Here is a 13,515-nt window from a genome sequence, read left to right as displayed (position 1 = left end):
TGGAGGTTGGGATGCCATTCTTTTTTGTGCGGGAAGCGGGGGAGGTTGATGTTTCTCTCTGAATGATTTTCCTGTTCTTTCTGACGAATTTCAGAGCTGCACCTTTGAGGGCATTCTAACTGGCTGCACTACCATCTGGTATGGGGGGGGGTGCTATTGCATAGGATCAAACTAAGCTGCAGAGTTGTAAACTTAGTCAACTCCATCATGGGCACTGGCCTCCGTGATATCCAGAACATCTTTGAGGAGCGATGCCTCATAAAGGCAGCATCCATCATTAAGCACCCCCATCACCCAGGCCATATCCTTTTCCCATTGCTAGCATCAGGAAGGAGATACAGGAGCCTGAAGACACACACTCAGCTATCCAGCAACAGCTTCTTCCCCTCTGCCATCCGATTTCTGAATGGACATTGAACCCACAAACACTACCTCACTACAATTTTAATTTCTATTTTTGCATTACTTATTTAATTTAACTATTTTTTTATTTAAACTTACTGTAATTCACAGTTTATTTGAGACATTTATCAGGAGAGCTGCATATACAGGGCTCATAGTATTATCAAGGATCCCACCCATCCATCCAGCATCCTCTTTGACTTTCTACCATCAGGCAGGAGACTCCGATGCATAAAGACAAGAACGGTCAGGATGGGGAACAGTTCCTTCCGTCAGGACATTAGGCTTCTGAACTCCCTGCCACATCACATTCGAAGTGTCACCGGTTAATTTGTTCAGCATCCTGACAATATTTAATTTATGCAGTTTACTTTGTTTATTTATGCATAATTCAACTGTAGATTTTATCCTTACTCTCATGTTATTGTGTATTATTTGTGTGTTTTGTGTACTATTGTGCTTTACTCCCTGGTGCAGGGAATTGTCTCGTTTGGTGGTATACGTGTATGTGGTTAAGTGACAATAAACTTGATTATCAAATCAACAATGTATTGCATTGAACTGCTGCCGCAAAGTTAACAAAGTTCACGACACATGCTGGTGACATTAAACTTGCTTCTGACTATACTGACTGGAGAGCTCAGTGGATTGTCCTCCCTAGGCCTCTTTCGCACTTTCTGCCAGGTCTGATGGTGGCACTCAGACTAGCTGAGTTAATCGTGCCATTTGAAGCCATTCTTCAGGAGCCGAGTTATCTCCGGTGTTTACCAAGAACAAAGCGTTTTTGTAAAAAGCCTCAGGTGTAGAGGGTAAGAGATAAAGGCATTGTGTGATTTACACAAGTCGTTGCATGTATAATCAAAGGCAGGGCAGCAATGGAAAACAAAGCTTATCTTTGTGCCGGGACTTATTCTCAAAGTTATACAAAGCTCCCATAATCTCCTGTTTATTTTGCTGTATGTCGCGTATGAGAGAATTACTGGTGCAACACATTCTGGGTCAGAATGCTTCAACTGTTGTTTACCCAGTTGGGTCCAGCTCTTGAGAGATGTTTTCAGCAGAATCTTAAAGTCAAAGTCAGAGTAAATTTATCAAGAAGGTATGTCCATGTTGCCGTACATTATTCATTCTTTTGCAGGCGTTTGTAGAAAAATAAAGAAATAAAATAGAATTTATGAAAAACAGAAAAGATCCTGCAGATGCTGGAAATCCAGGGGAAAACACACACAAGATGCTGGAGGAACTCAGCAGATCAGGCAGCGTCTATGGAGACAAATAAAGAGTTGATGTTTTGGGTTGAGATCTGTATCCAGAAAGGTCCAGAGGAGAAGTCTCAGTTCCAAATCATCGACTGTTTATTCCTCTCCAGCAACGCTACCTTTGAGCATATCTACATGAAACGCTGTCGCAAGAAAGCAGCATCTAACATCAGGGACCCTTCACCACCCAGATCATGCTCTGTCCTCACTGCTGGCATCAGGAAGAAGCTACAGGAACCTCAGGTCCCACACCACCAGCTTCAGGAACAGTTATTACCCTTCAACCGTCAGGTCCCACAACACCAGGTTCAGGAACAGTTATTACCCCTCAACCATCAGGTCCCACACCACCAGGTTCAGGAACAGTTATTACCCCTCAACCATCAGGTCCCACACCACCAGCTTCAGGTACAGTTATTACTCCTCAACCATCAGGTCCCACACCACCAGGATCAGGAACAGTTATTACCCCTCAACCATCAGGTCCTACACCACCAGGTTCAGGAACAGTTATTACCCCTCAACCATCAGGTCCCACACCACCAGGTTCAGGAACAGTTATTACCCCTCAACCATCAGGTCCCACACCACCAGGTTCAGGAACAGTTATTACCCCTCAACCATCAGGTCCCACACCACCAGGTTCAGGAACAGTTATTACCCCTCAACCATCAGGTCCCACACCACCAGGTTCAGGAACAGTTATTACCCCTCAACCATCAGGTCCCACACCACCAGGTTCAGGTACAGTTATTACTCCTCAACCATCAGGTCCCACACCACCAGGATCAGGAACAGTTATTACCCTTCAACCGTCAGGTCCCACAACACCAGGTTCAGGAACAGTTATTACCCCTCAACCATCAGGTCCCACACCACCAGGTTCAGGAACAGTTATTACCCCTCAACCATCAGGTCCCACACCACCAGCTTCAGGTACAGTTATTACTCCTCAACCATCAGGTCCCACACCACCAGGATCAGGAACAGTTATTACCCCTCAACCATCAGGTCCTACACCACCAGGTTCAGGAACAGTTATTACCCCTCAACCATCAGGTCCCACACCACCAGGTTCAGGAACAGTTATTACCCCTCAACCATCAGGTCCCACACCACCAGGTTCAGGAACAGTTATTACCCCTCAACCATCAGGTCCCACACCACCAGGTTCAGGAACAGTTATTACCCCTCAACCATCAGGTCCCACACCACCAGGTTCAGGAACAGTTATTACCCCTCAACCATCAGGTCCCACACCACCAGGTTCAGGAACAGTTATTACCCTTCAACCATCAGGTCCCACACCACCAGGTTCAGGAACTGTTATTACCCCTCAACCATCAGGTCCCACACCACCAGGTTCAGGAACAGTTATTACCCCTCAACCATCAGGTCCCACACCACCAGGTTCAGGAACTGTTATTACCCCTCAACCATCAGGTCCCACACCACCAGGTTCAGGAACAGTTATTACCCTTCAACCATCAGGTCCCACATCACCAGGTTCAGGAACTGTTATTACCCCTCAACCATCAGGTCCCACACCACCAGGTTCAGGAACTGTTATTACCCCTCAACCATCAGGTCCCACACCACCAGGTTCAGGAACAGTTATTACCCCTCAACCATCAGGTCCCACACCACCAGGTTCAGGAACAGTTATTACCCCTCAACCATCAGGTCCCACACCACCAGGTTCAGGAACAGTTATTACCCCTCAACCATCAGGTCCCACACCACCAGGTTCAGGAACAGTTATTACCCCTCAACCATCAGGTCCCACACCACCAGGTTCAGGAACAGTTATTACCCTTCAACCATCAGGTCCCACACCACCAGGTTCAGGAACTGTTATTACCCCTCAACCATCAGGTCCCACACCACCAGGTTCAGGAACAGTTATTACCCCTCAACCATCAGGTCCCACACCACCAGGTTCAGGAACTGTTATTACCCCTCAACCATCAGGTCCCACACCACCAGGTTCAGGAACAGTTATTACCCTTCAACCATCAGGTCCCACACCACCAGGTTCAGGAACTGTTATTACCCCTCAACCATCAGGTCCCACACCACCAGGTTCAGGAACTGTTATTACCCCTCAACCATCAGGTCCCACACCACCAGGTTCAGGAACAGTTATTACCCCTCAACCATCAGGTCCCACACCACCAGGTTCAGGAACTGTTATTACCCCTCAACCATCAGGTCCCACACCACCAGGTTCAGGAACAGTTATTACCCCTCAACCATCAGGTCCCACACCACCAGGTTCAGGAACAGTTATTACCCCTCAACCATCAGGTCCCACACCACCAGGTTCAGGAACTGTTATTACCCCTCAACCATCAGGTCCCACACCACCAGGTTCAGGAACAGTTATTACCCCTCAACCATCAGGTCCCACACCACCAGGTTCAGGAACAGTTATTACCCCTCAACCATCAGGTCCCACACCACCAGGTTCAGGAACTGTTATTACCCCTCAACCATCAGGTCCCACACCACCAGGTTCAGGAACAGTTATTACCCTTCAACCATCAGGTCCCACACCACCAGGTTCAGGAACTGTTATTACCCCTCAACCATCAGGTCCCACACCACCAGGTTCAGGAACAGTTATTACCCCTCAACCATCAGGTCCCACACCACCAGGTTCAGGAACAGTTATTACCCCTCAACCATCAGGTCCCACACCACCAGGTTCAGGAACTGTTATTACCCCTCAACCATCAGGTCCCACACCACCAGGTTCAGGAACAGTTATTACCCTTCAACCATCAGGTCCCACACCACCAGGTTCAGGAACTGTTATTACCCCTCAACCATCAGGTCCCACACCACCAGGTTCAGGAACTGTTATTACCCCTCAACCATCAGGTCCCACACCACCAGGTTCAGGAACAGTTATTACCCCTCAACCATCAGGTCCCACACCACCAGGTTCAGGAACTGTTATTACCCCTCAACCATCAGGTCCCACACCACCAGGTTCAGGAACAGTTATTACCCCTCAACCATCAGGTCCCACACCACCAGGTTCAGGAACTGTTATTACCCCTCAACCATCAGGTCCCACACCACCAGGTTCAGGAACAGTTATTACCCCTCAACCATCAGGTCCCACACCACCAGGTTCAGGAACAGTTATTACCCCTCAACCATCAGGTCCCACACCACCAGGTTCAGGAACTGTTATTACCCCTCAACCATCAGGTTCTTGAACCAAAGTAAATAACTTCACTCAACTTCTCTAGCCCCATCCTTGAAATGTTCCTACAACTAATGGACTCACTTTCAAGGACTCTTCATCTCATGTTCTCATTATTTATTTATATTTACACTTACACAGTTTGCTGTCTTCTGCACTCTGGTTGATCTTTCATAGATCCTGCTATAGTTACTATTTTATAGATTTGCTAAGTATGCCCACAAGGAAATGTATCTCAGAGTTGTATATGGTGACATATACGTACCATGATAATAACATTTACTTTGAACTTTGACCTGCTAAGTTCCTCTGGCATTTTGTGTGAATTTATGAAATACTACAGTATGTGTAAGTAAACAAAACCAAAAGACAAAGGAGCAGTATTGGGCCATTTGGCCCATTAAATCTACCTTGCCATTCCATCATGACTGATTAATTATCCCTCTCAACCCCATTCTCCTGTCTTCTCCCTGTAACCTTTGACACCCTTACCAATCAAGAACCTAACAACCTCCACTTTAAATACACCCAATGAGTTTGCCTCCACAGCTGCCTGAGGCAATGAATGCCACATATTTGCCACTCTTGTTCCTTCCTTCCTTCTCATCTTTGTTCTAAATAAATGTCTCTCTATACTAAGGTTGTACCCTCTGGTCCTTGACTCTTCCACTGTAAGAAACATCCTCTCCACATCCATTCTGTCTAACTCTTCCAATATCCAATAGATTTCAATGAGATTCTCTCTCATTCTTCTAAATTCCAGTATATACAGGTCATAGAAACATAGAAAATAGGTGCAGGAGTAGGCCATTCAGCCCTTTGAGCCTGCACCGCCATTCAGTATGATCATGGCTGATCATCCAGCTCAGAACCCTGTACCTGCTTTCTCTCCATACCCCCTGATCCCTTTAGCCACAAGGGCCAAATCTAACTTCCTCTTAAATATAGCCAATGAACCGGCCTCAACTGTTTCCTGTGGCAGAGAATTCCACAGATTCACCACTCTCTGTGTGAAGAAGTTTCTCCTTATCTCGGTCCTAAAAGGCTTCCCCTTTATCCTTAAACTGTGACCCTTCGTTCTGGACTTCCCCAACATCGGAAACAATCTTCCTGCATCTAGCCTGTCCAATCCCTTTAGAATTTTATACGTTTCAATAAGATCCCCATAATCTTCAATCTTCTAAATTCCAGTGAGTATAAGCCTAGTCGATCCAGTCTTTCTTCATATGAAAGTCCTGCCATCCCAGGAATCAATCTGGTGAACCTTCTCTGTACTCCCTCTATGGCAAAAATGTCTTTCCTCAGATTAGGGGACCAAAACTGCACACAATATTCTAGGTGTGGTCTCACCAAGGCCTTGTACAACTGCAGTAGAACCTCCCTGCTCCTGTACTCAAATCCTCTTGCTATGAATGCCAACATACCATTTGCCTTTTTCACTGCCTGCTGTCATCGCATGCCCACTTTCAATGACTCCAGAACCATCAAATGCTCCTCATACATGAATCTTCTCATTCCCAGAATCATTCTCGTGACCCTCTCCAGTGTCAACACATCTTTCCTTAGATAAGCAGTACTCCAAGTGCGTTCTAACCAATGCCTTAGGTAGCCTCAGCACTGCATCCTTGCTTTTATATTCTAGTCCTCTTGAAATGAATGCTAACGTTGTACTTGCCTTCCTCCCCACTGACTCAACCTGCAGGTTAACATTTATGTAATCTTACACAAGGTATCTTTCTCTTCGACAGTCCTTTCAGGTCAAGGATGACCGGTTTTCTCTCGAGTACTATGGTTTGGGGATGACGGGGTGGAGATAGGTCTCTACCAAAGGAGGTGTGAGGTTCTCCTTTCCTCTTAGCCATGGGAGCAGGTGGTGGATGGTCGTATGAGCTGCCGGTGCACATCACAAGTCCTGGTTATGTGACCACTGACGCCAGGCAGACAATCTCGGAAGAGTATTGATAATGGCTGGGGTCACCCGTCTTGTAAAGACACTGCCCAGAAGAAGGCAATGGCAAACCACTTCTGCAGAAAAATTTGCCAAGAACAATCACGTTCATGGAAAGACCATGGCACATAACCAATGAACAAACTATGGTTTCAAGGCCAGTGTGGTGGTTATTGATCGTTAAGGAGAACTCCGGAGTTTTGTGAATATAACAGATATTAATTCAACTGAGCACCAGTCTTCAGTTTTTTAATGTAAGTTGTAAATTGCAAGTAGTACTCAGTTTGAAGAGACAAGTTCAGCTTTACAAACAGTGTAACAGAGCTCAGGCTGTTGGTCCACAGCGTGGCCTGGCTGCTAAGAGATCTGGTTTGCAAAGTGAAGTGGCCATGAGGTGTTCCATTGTGCTTCATCCAAATTTAAGACAATGTGTTATGTTAGATGGCATACGTCAAACACTGGCGAAATTAATTGCACCATCGTGATTTGAATTCAAGCTGGCAGAGCTCCCGACGCAATCCGATTCTCGATTTCCTCAATTGAGACCCCAGTCAGGCTGGATTGGTAACGGCACCTCATCCACCATCTCCATCAGCGCAGGTGAAGCACAGGGCTGTTTGCTTAGCCCCGCTCGGCTCTCTTTACCCTGTGCCTGTGAGGCTAAGCACAGCTCCAATGCCGTATTTAAGTTTGCTGATAACATCACTGTCTGGGCCGAATCAAAGCTGGTGAAGAATCAGCATGTAGGAGGGAGATTAAAAATCTGGCCAGTGGTGTCATAGCAACATCTTACTCAAAGTCAGCAAGACCAATGAAAAGATTATTGATCTCAGGAGGGGGGAACTGGTGGTCTAAGATCCAGTTCTCATCAGGGGATCAGAGGTGGAGAGGGTCAGTAATTTGAAACTCCTCGGTGTTATCATTTCAGAGCATCAGCTCGGTCCTGGGTCCAGCATGATCCGGAGGCACGGCTGCTTTCTAGTTTGTGAAGATTCAGCATGCCATCTAGAACTCTGACAAACTTCTACGGAGGCACAGCAGAGAGTCTACTAACAATAAAACCCTTGAATGAAAAAGCCTATAAACAGCAATGGGTAGAGCCCAGTACCCAGGTGAAGCCCTCCCCTGCGATGCACATCTATTAGGAGCCCTGTCACATCAACCACCAGGATCCCCACCACCCAGGCCATGCTCTCTTCTTGCTGCTGCCATCATAATGGGTCAGGAGCCTCAGGTCCCACACCACCAGGTTCAGGAATGGCTACTACTCTTTCAGACATCCTACCCTGCAAAAACTCATTTCAGGGAGGTAGCACCACCACTCTTGCCCCCCGCAACCCCATATCCCATCTCCCCCCCCCGGTCGACCTACAAGGGTGTATGTATACAGGACATTTTATTATGAAAGAACACAACAATTTATTTGATCACATATTGAAACTATACACACACACACTCCTTGTTGGCTATTTTGTCGGCAGTCTCAGTGCTAATAGCTAAATGCTAATGCAGATAGTTTTTCTATTTCTTTTGCAAACTTTCCTTGTACTGTGATGTGGCTTGCTCGGCAGATTTCAGCATTTTGCCAGAAGTCTCAACCTCATGGCAGTCTGTGTCAATGAATTTGTTAATTTTGCTAGACATCAGATTCACAAGTGTTTTGTGAGACAGCTGACTTCTGAGTTCTGTCTTAATGTGACGCACCATGCTGAATGCCCTTCTTATCTCACAATTAGAATTTGGGTTTGCTAATGAACGAATGACACCTGTTAAACTCACTTCAACATGTCTTTTACAGTTATTTAACCCACCGTGGGCAATAGTTGCAAACAGTGCAGCGAGCAACACTGTCGTTAGTTTTTGACTTTAATGTAGTCTGGGGTGAAGTACGTTTTATAGTTTCTATTTTTGGAACACTGCCATGGCGGTGCAGGACACCAATCTGAACTGACGGACAACGAAAGAGGGAGAGAGAGGTCGACTGTAAAGCCTGCCCACCGAGAAAACTTAGCACAAAGAGAGACCAATCAGGATGCTCTGTCTGTCACTCTCTGGCTACGCCTGTCACTCGCACTCTGTCTCTCTCTCCCTCTAGCTCACTCGCTCTCAAAAAAATCGATTTCAGGGATATTGTATATAAGCTGCGGGCGTCAGGGAGCCTCTATCAATATGTGGGAGACTCCCGGAACTTCCGGGAGAGGTGGGATGTCTGCTATTTAACCATCAGGCTCCTGAACGAACGTGGATAACTTCACTCACCCCATCACTGAACTGATTCCACAACTCACTTCCAATAACTGTACTTCTCATGATCTCAATATTATTTATTATTGTTTTTTCTATTTTGATTTGTCCAATTTGTAATCTTTTGCACACTGGTTGTTTCCCCATCTTTCTTGTGTGTGGTTTCTCATTGATTCCTCTAGTACAAGGGAAATCACTAACAGAATACAGCGTAAAGTGTAACAGCTACAGAGAAAGTGCAGGGCGGGCAGACAGTATAGTGGCAGATCATAATGAGGTAGATCATGAGGTCAAGGATCCATGTTATACAAGGGGACAGTTCAATAGTTGTATTACAACGGGATGGAATCTCACCTTGAGCCTAGGGGTACGGGGAATCAGGCTTTTGCTAATTCAGGTTAGGGCAATTCTTAACTAAGTTTGAGATTTTCAGTATTTTGGGAACCAGAGATAACTAAAGATTTTGGGGTAAGCGGAGTATCTCTTTGGCTGCTATGTTTATTTTGATTTTTAAATTTGAGCATGTGCGAACGTTATGTGTAATTGATGTTAATTTAAGTGTATTAATTTATGTTTGTAATGTACTGCGCTGCTGCTGCTGCTGCTGCTGCAAAAAGCTAATTTTCATGGCATTCACACCCTGGCTCCGTTTGCCTTCGACAGCAATATAAACTTGAACTGCGATCGCAGTGAAAGGAGAAGTGAGCCGAAAGGACCTGTTTTCCACGGCGCAACAGTGACACCTGCTGGACATAGTCTGCGTTGCACGAGCCCTCTGCTTTGCTAACTGACTATTCAAAGTTCAAAGCACAATTACGATCAAAGTATGAAGATGTCACCATGTACTACCCTGAGATAAATTTTCTTGCAGTCATTCACAGTAGAGCAAATAAATACAATAGAATCAATGACACACTACACACAGCCAATGTGCAAAAGAAGACCAGTGCAAATAAAAAACAAATAATAAACAAACAAATAAATAGATAAACAGATAAATAAATAAACAATGCTGGGAACATAAGTTGTAGAGTCCTTAAAAGTGCGATCAGTTCAGTGTCGAAGTGCGTGCTGGTTGAGGAGTCTGATGGATGTAGAGGAAAGTGTTCTGAACCACACAGTTTAAACCACGAAGGGTTAATCACACATCTGAACTTTTACCCTACTTGTCCCATATTTTACTTTTTTTGCTACAATATGTTTATTTGCATTTTAATACCATAAAATACAGTTTTAACCTTCCTATACTTCCTGATATTATTCAAAAGATACAGAAGTTCCTGTATTAATACAACAAACAAGACAACACGCACAAAAGAAACAAAAAAAATGCTTCTCCTATTTCAACAGGTGGTAATCTATATATAAAAATGTGTAAAATTTAACAGGTATTTATAATACAATTCAAAAATCAATAAATAGATAATATAAATTTTCTACAAGTTTGGAAGCTGCATTGTCTACAGAAGGTAATACTCTTTTAATCTTCTGTTACTTTCAAATCCTTGACATAATTAATGAAGGGTCTCCATATATTCTCAAATATCTGCTGTTTAGACCTTAATATATAGGTTATCCTTTCCAGTGGGAGAATTGATAACATCTGCCTTATCCATCGAGTAGTGCTTGGTCTACGAGTACTTTTCCATAATTGTGCAATACATTTTTTAGCATGAAGTAAGCAGAGATCTATAAATGCTTGTTCATTTTTACTGTAATTCTGTTTCTCTAGGTACAAACCCAACAGAAAGAGTTTAGGGTCCAGTGAAACTTGTTTTGAAATAATTTTCTCGATTATAGCTCGTACCTCTTCCCAGAATGCTCCAGTCTCTCTACATTGCCACATACAATGAAACAATGTACCTCTAGCTTCTGTACATTTTGTACGTATGTCTGATATGCTTTTGTTGTATCGGTTTAATTCCACTGGTGTGACATATGTCAACATTAACCATATCTGAGTATATGTATAAAGGAAGAGGTAGTTTTAGACAGTGAGATTCCATTTCTATCCAATGAGGAGAATCATTTGTTGACAAATAGAACATAATAGTTCTCAGCTGTACAGCCCAATAGTACCACATGATGTTTGGACATTTTAGACCCCCTCGATCAAATGGCAAATACAATAAAGCTAAACGAAGTCTTGCTCTCCTATTGTCCCATATTTTACTTTGGTGGAAGAAATAAATGGGCAGACTATTATTTAGATGGGGAGAGATTTCAGAATGCAGAGATGCAAAGGGACTTGGGAGTCCTTGTGCAGGATACCCTAAAGGTTAACCTCCAGGTTGAGTCAGTGGTGAAGAAGGTGAATGCAATGTTGGCATTCATTTCTAGAAGTATAGAATATAAGAGCAGGGATGTGAGGCTCTATAAAGCACTCATGAGACTACACTTGGAATGGGGTTCCTTATTTTAGAAAGGATATACTGACATTGGAGAGGGTTCAGAGAAGATTCGTGAGAATGATTCCAGGAATGAAAGGGTTACCGAATGAGGAATGTCTGGCAGCTCTTGGGCTATATTCCCTGGAGTTCAGGAGAATGAGGGGGGATCTCATAGAAACATTCTGAATGTTAAAAGACCTGAACAGATTAGATATGGCAAAGTTATTTCCCATGGTAAGGGAGTCTAGGACAAGAGGGCACAACTTCAGGATTGAAGGACGTCCATTTAGAACAGAGATGCGGAGAAAATACTTTAGTCAGAAGGTGGTAAATCTGTGGTATTTGTTGCCACGAGCGGCTGTGAAGGCCAAGGCATTGGGTCCATTTAAGGTAGAGATAGGTAGGTTCTTGATTACCCAGGGTAACAAGGGGTATGGGGAGAAGGCAGGGGAGTGGGGATGACTGGAGGAATTGGATCAGCCCATGACTGAATTGTGGAGCAGACTCAATGGGCTGAATGGCCTACTCCTGCTCCTGCATCTTATGGTCTTTACAAAATCCACATTGCTTGTATTTGCATAGATATCAAAAACTCCATCTACATCTTAGTACTTCATCTCCTGGGATGAAGGAAAAGATGTTTTTTTCCCACATGTACATTGAAATATACAGTCATTTATGTCATAGTCCGAGATGCTCACAAATGTTGCTAAGCTTCCCGTGGCAACATAAGGTACCCACAACTTACAAACCCTAACTGTGTGACTTTGGACTGTGGGAGGAAACACATGCGGTCATGAGGAGAATGGACAACCTCCTTCCAGTGAGCAGCGGGAATCGAACCCTGATCAGCGATTCCTGGCATTGTAATGTGATTGCATTAACTGTGCCGCCCAACTATCTGCTGGAGGAAGGCAGCAGATCGAGCAGAACCAGTGGGAGGAAAGGAACTGTCAAAGTTGATTGTCATATGCACACATATTGACATGTGCAAGAAAAAAACGGAGCATCAGGTAGACAGCATTCCCCAGGAAAATGGATTAGACAAATAAAACGCAACTTCACGAGAAAGAGCAAAGTACCACACACAAAATGCTGGAGGAACTCAGCAGGTCAGGCAGCATCGATGGAGAGGAGTAGACAGGCGATGTTCCAGGCTGAGGCCCTTCATCAGATCCGGATAGGAAGAGGGCAGAAGCAGGAATAAGAAGGTGGGGAGGAGTACATCTGGTAAGCTGGTGCATGGTTGAAGAATTGGAGAGCGGCCGAAATGCTAGAAATTTGAAAGAAGGGTGAAAGTCAGATTACTGAGCTGAACCTTTGAGTAATGCTCTCTGCAGGATGCTGGAAATAGATCGGCTTTCACCACACAGCCACTAAACTAAAACTGATTCTGTTTCCATGTTTTGTGGTAACAACTTAATTTTATTCCGTCACACTTGGGAGAACTTTCCCGCTCCACTGGGGGGATTTTGCTTAACTGGAAGTACTTCATATAAGAACACTGACAACAACAAAGCAGCACCCTGTCGGTACTGCACTGGATGAAGCAGTCTGGCGTTCGTGCGGATTTATTATGTGCTAAGATACAGATCAAATCTTTACACGATGCGTCGAGCTAGAATTCCTGCCACTGCCTGTAAGGAGTTTGTACGTTCTCCTGAAGAGCACGTGGGTTTCCTCCTGGTGCTCTGGGTTCCTCCCACAGTCCAAAGACGTGCAGGTTGGTAGATTAATTAGACATTGTAAATTGTCCGAAGATTAGGCCAGGATTAGCTCAGGGCAGCGTGACTCAAAGGGCTGGAAAGTCCTACTCTGCACTTTTGCAATAAATATTCAAATAAGGTAAAGCAATAACAATGCTGAATAAGGCGTAAAATAAGGCATTTTGGAGTTAGGGTCTACGGCAACCAATCTTCAGACTTGTTCACTGAATTTAAAATGCAGCCCTGAACAATAGTTTCCTTGGAGCTGGTTGCAAACCAGAAAATGCTGATTAACATTAATTTCAGGTGTCTGGAGTGTGGGTGTGAAAAAGGAGGTGTTTGAAAACTATAT

This window comes from Hypanus sabinus, chromosome 28 (assembly GCF_030144855.1).
Source record: "Hypanus sabinus isolate sHypSab1 chromosome 28, sHypSab1.hap1, whole genome shotgun sequence".
Taxonomy (NCBI): domain Eukaryota; kingdom Metazoa; phylum Chordata; class Chondrichthyes; order Myliobatiformes; family Dasyatidae; genus Hypanus; species Hypanus sabinus.
Note: the sequence above shows the minus strand (reverse complement) of the source record.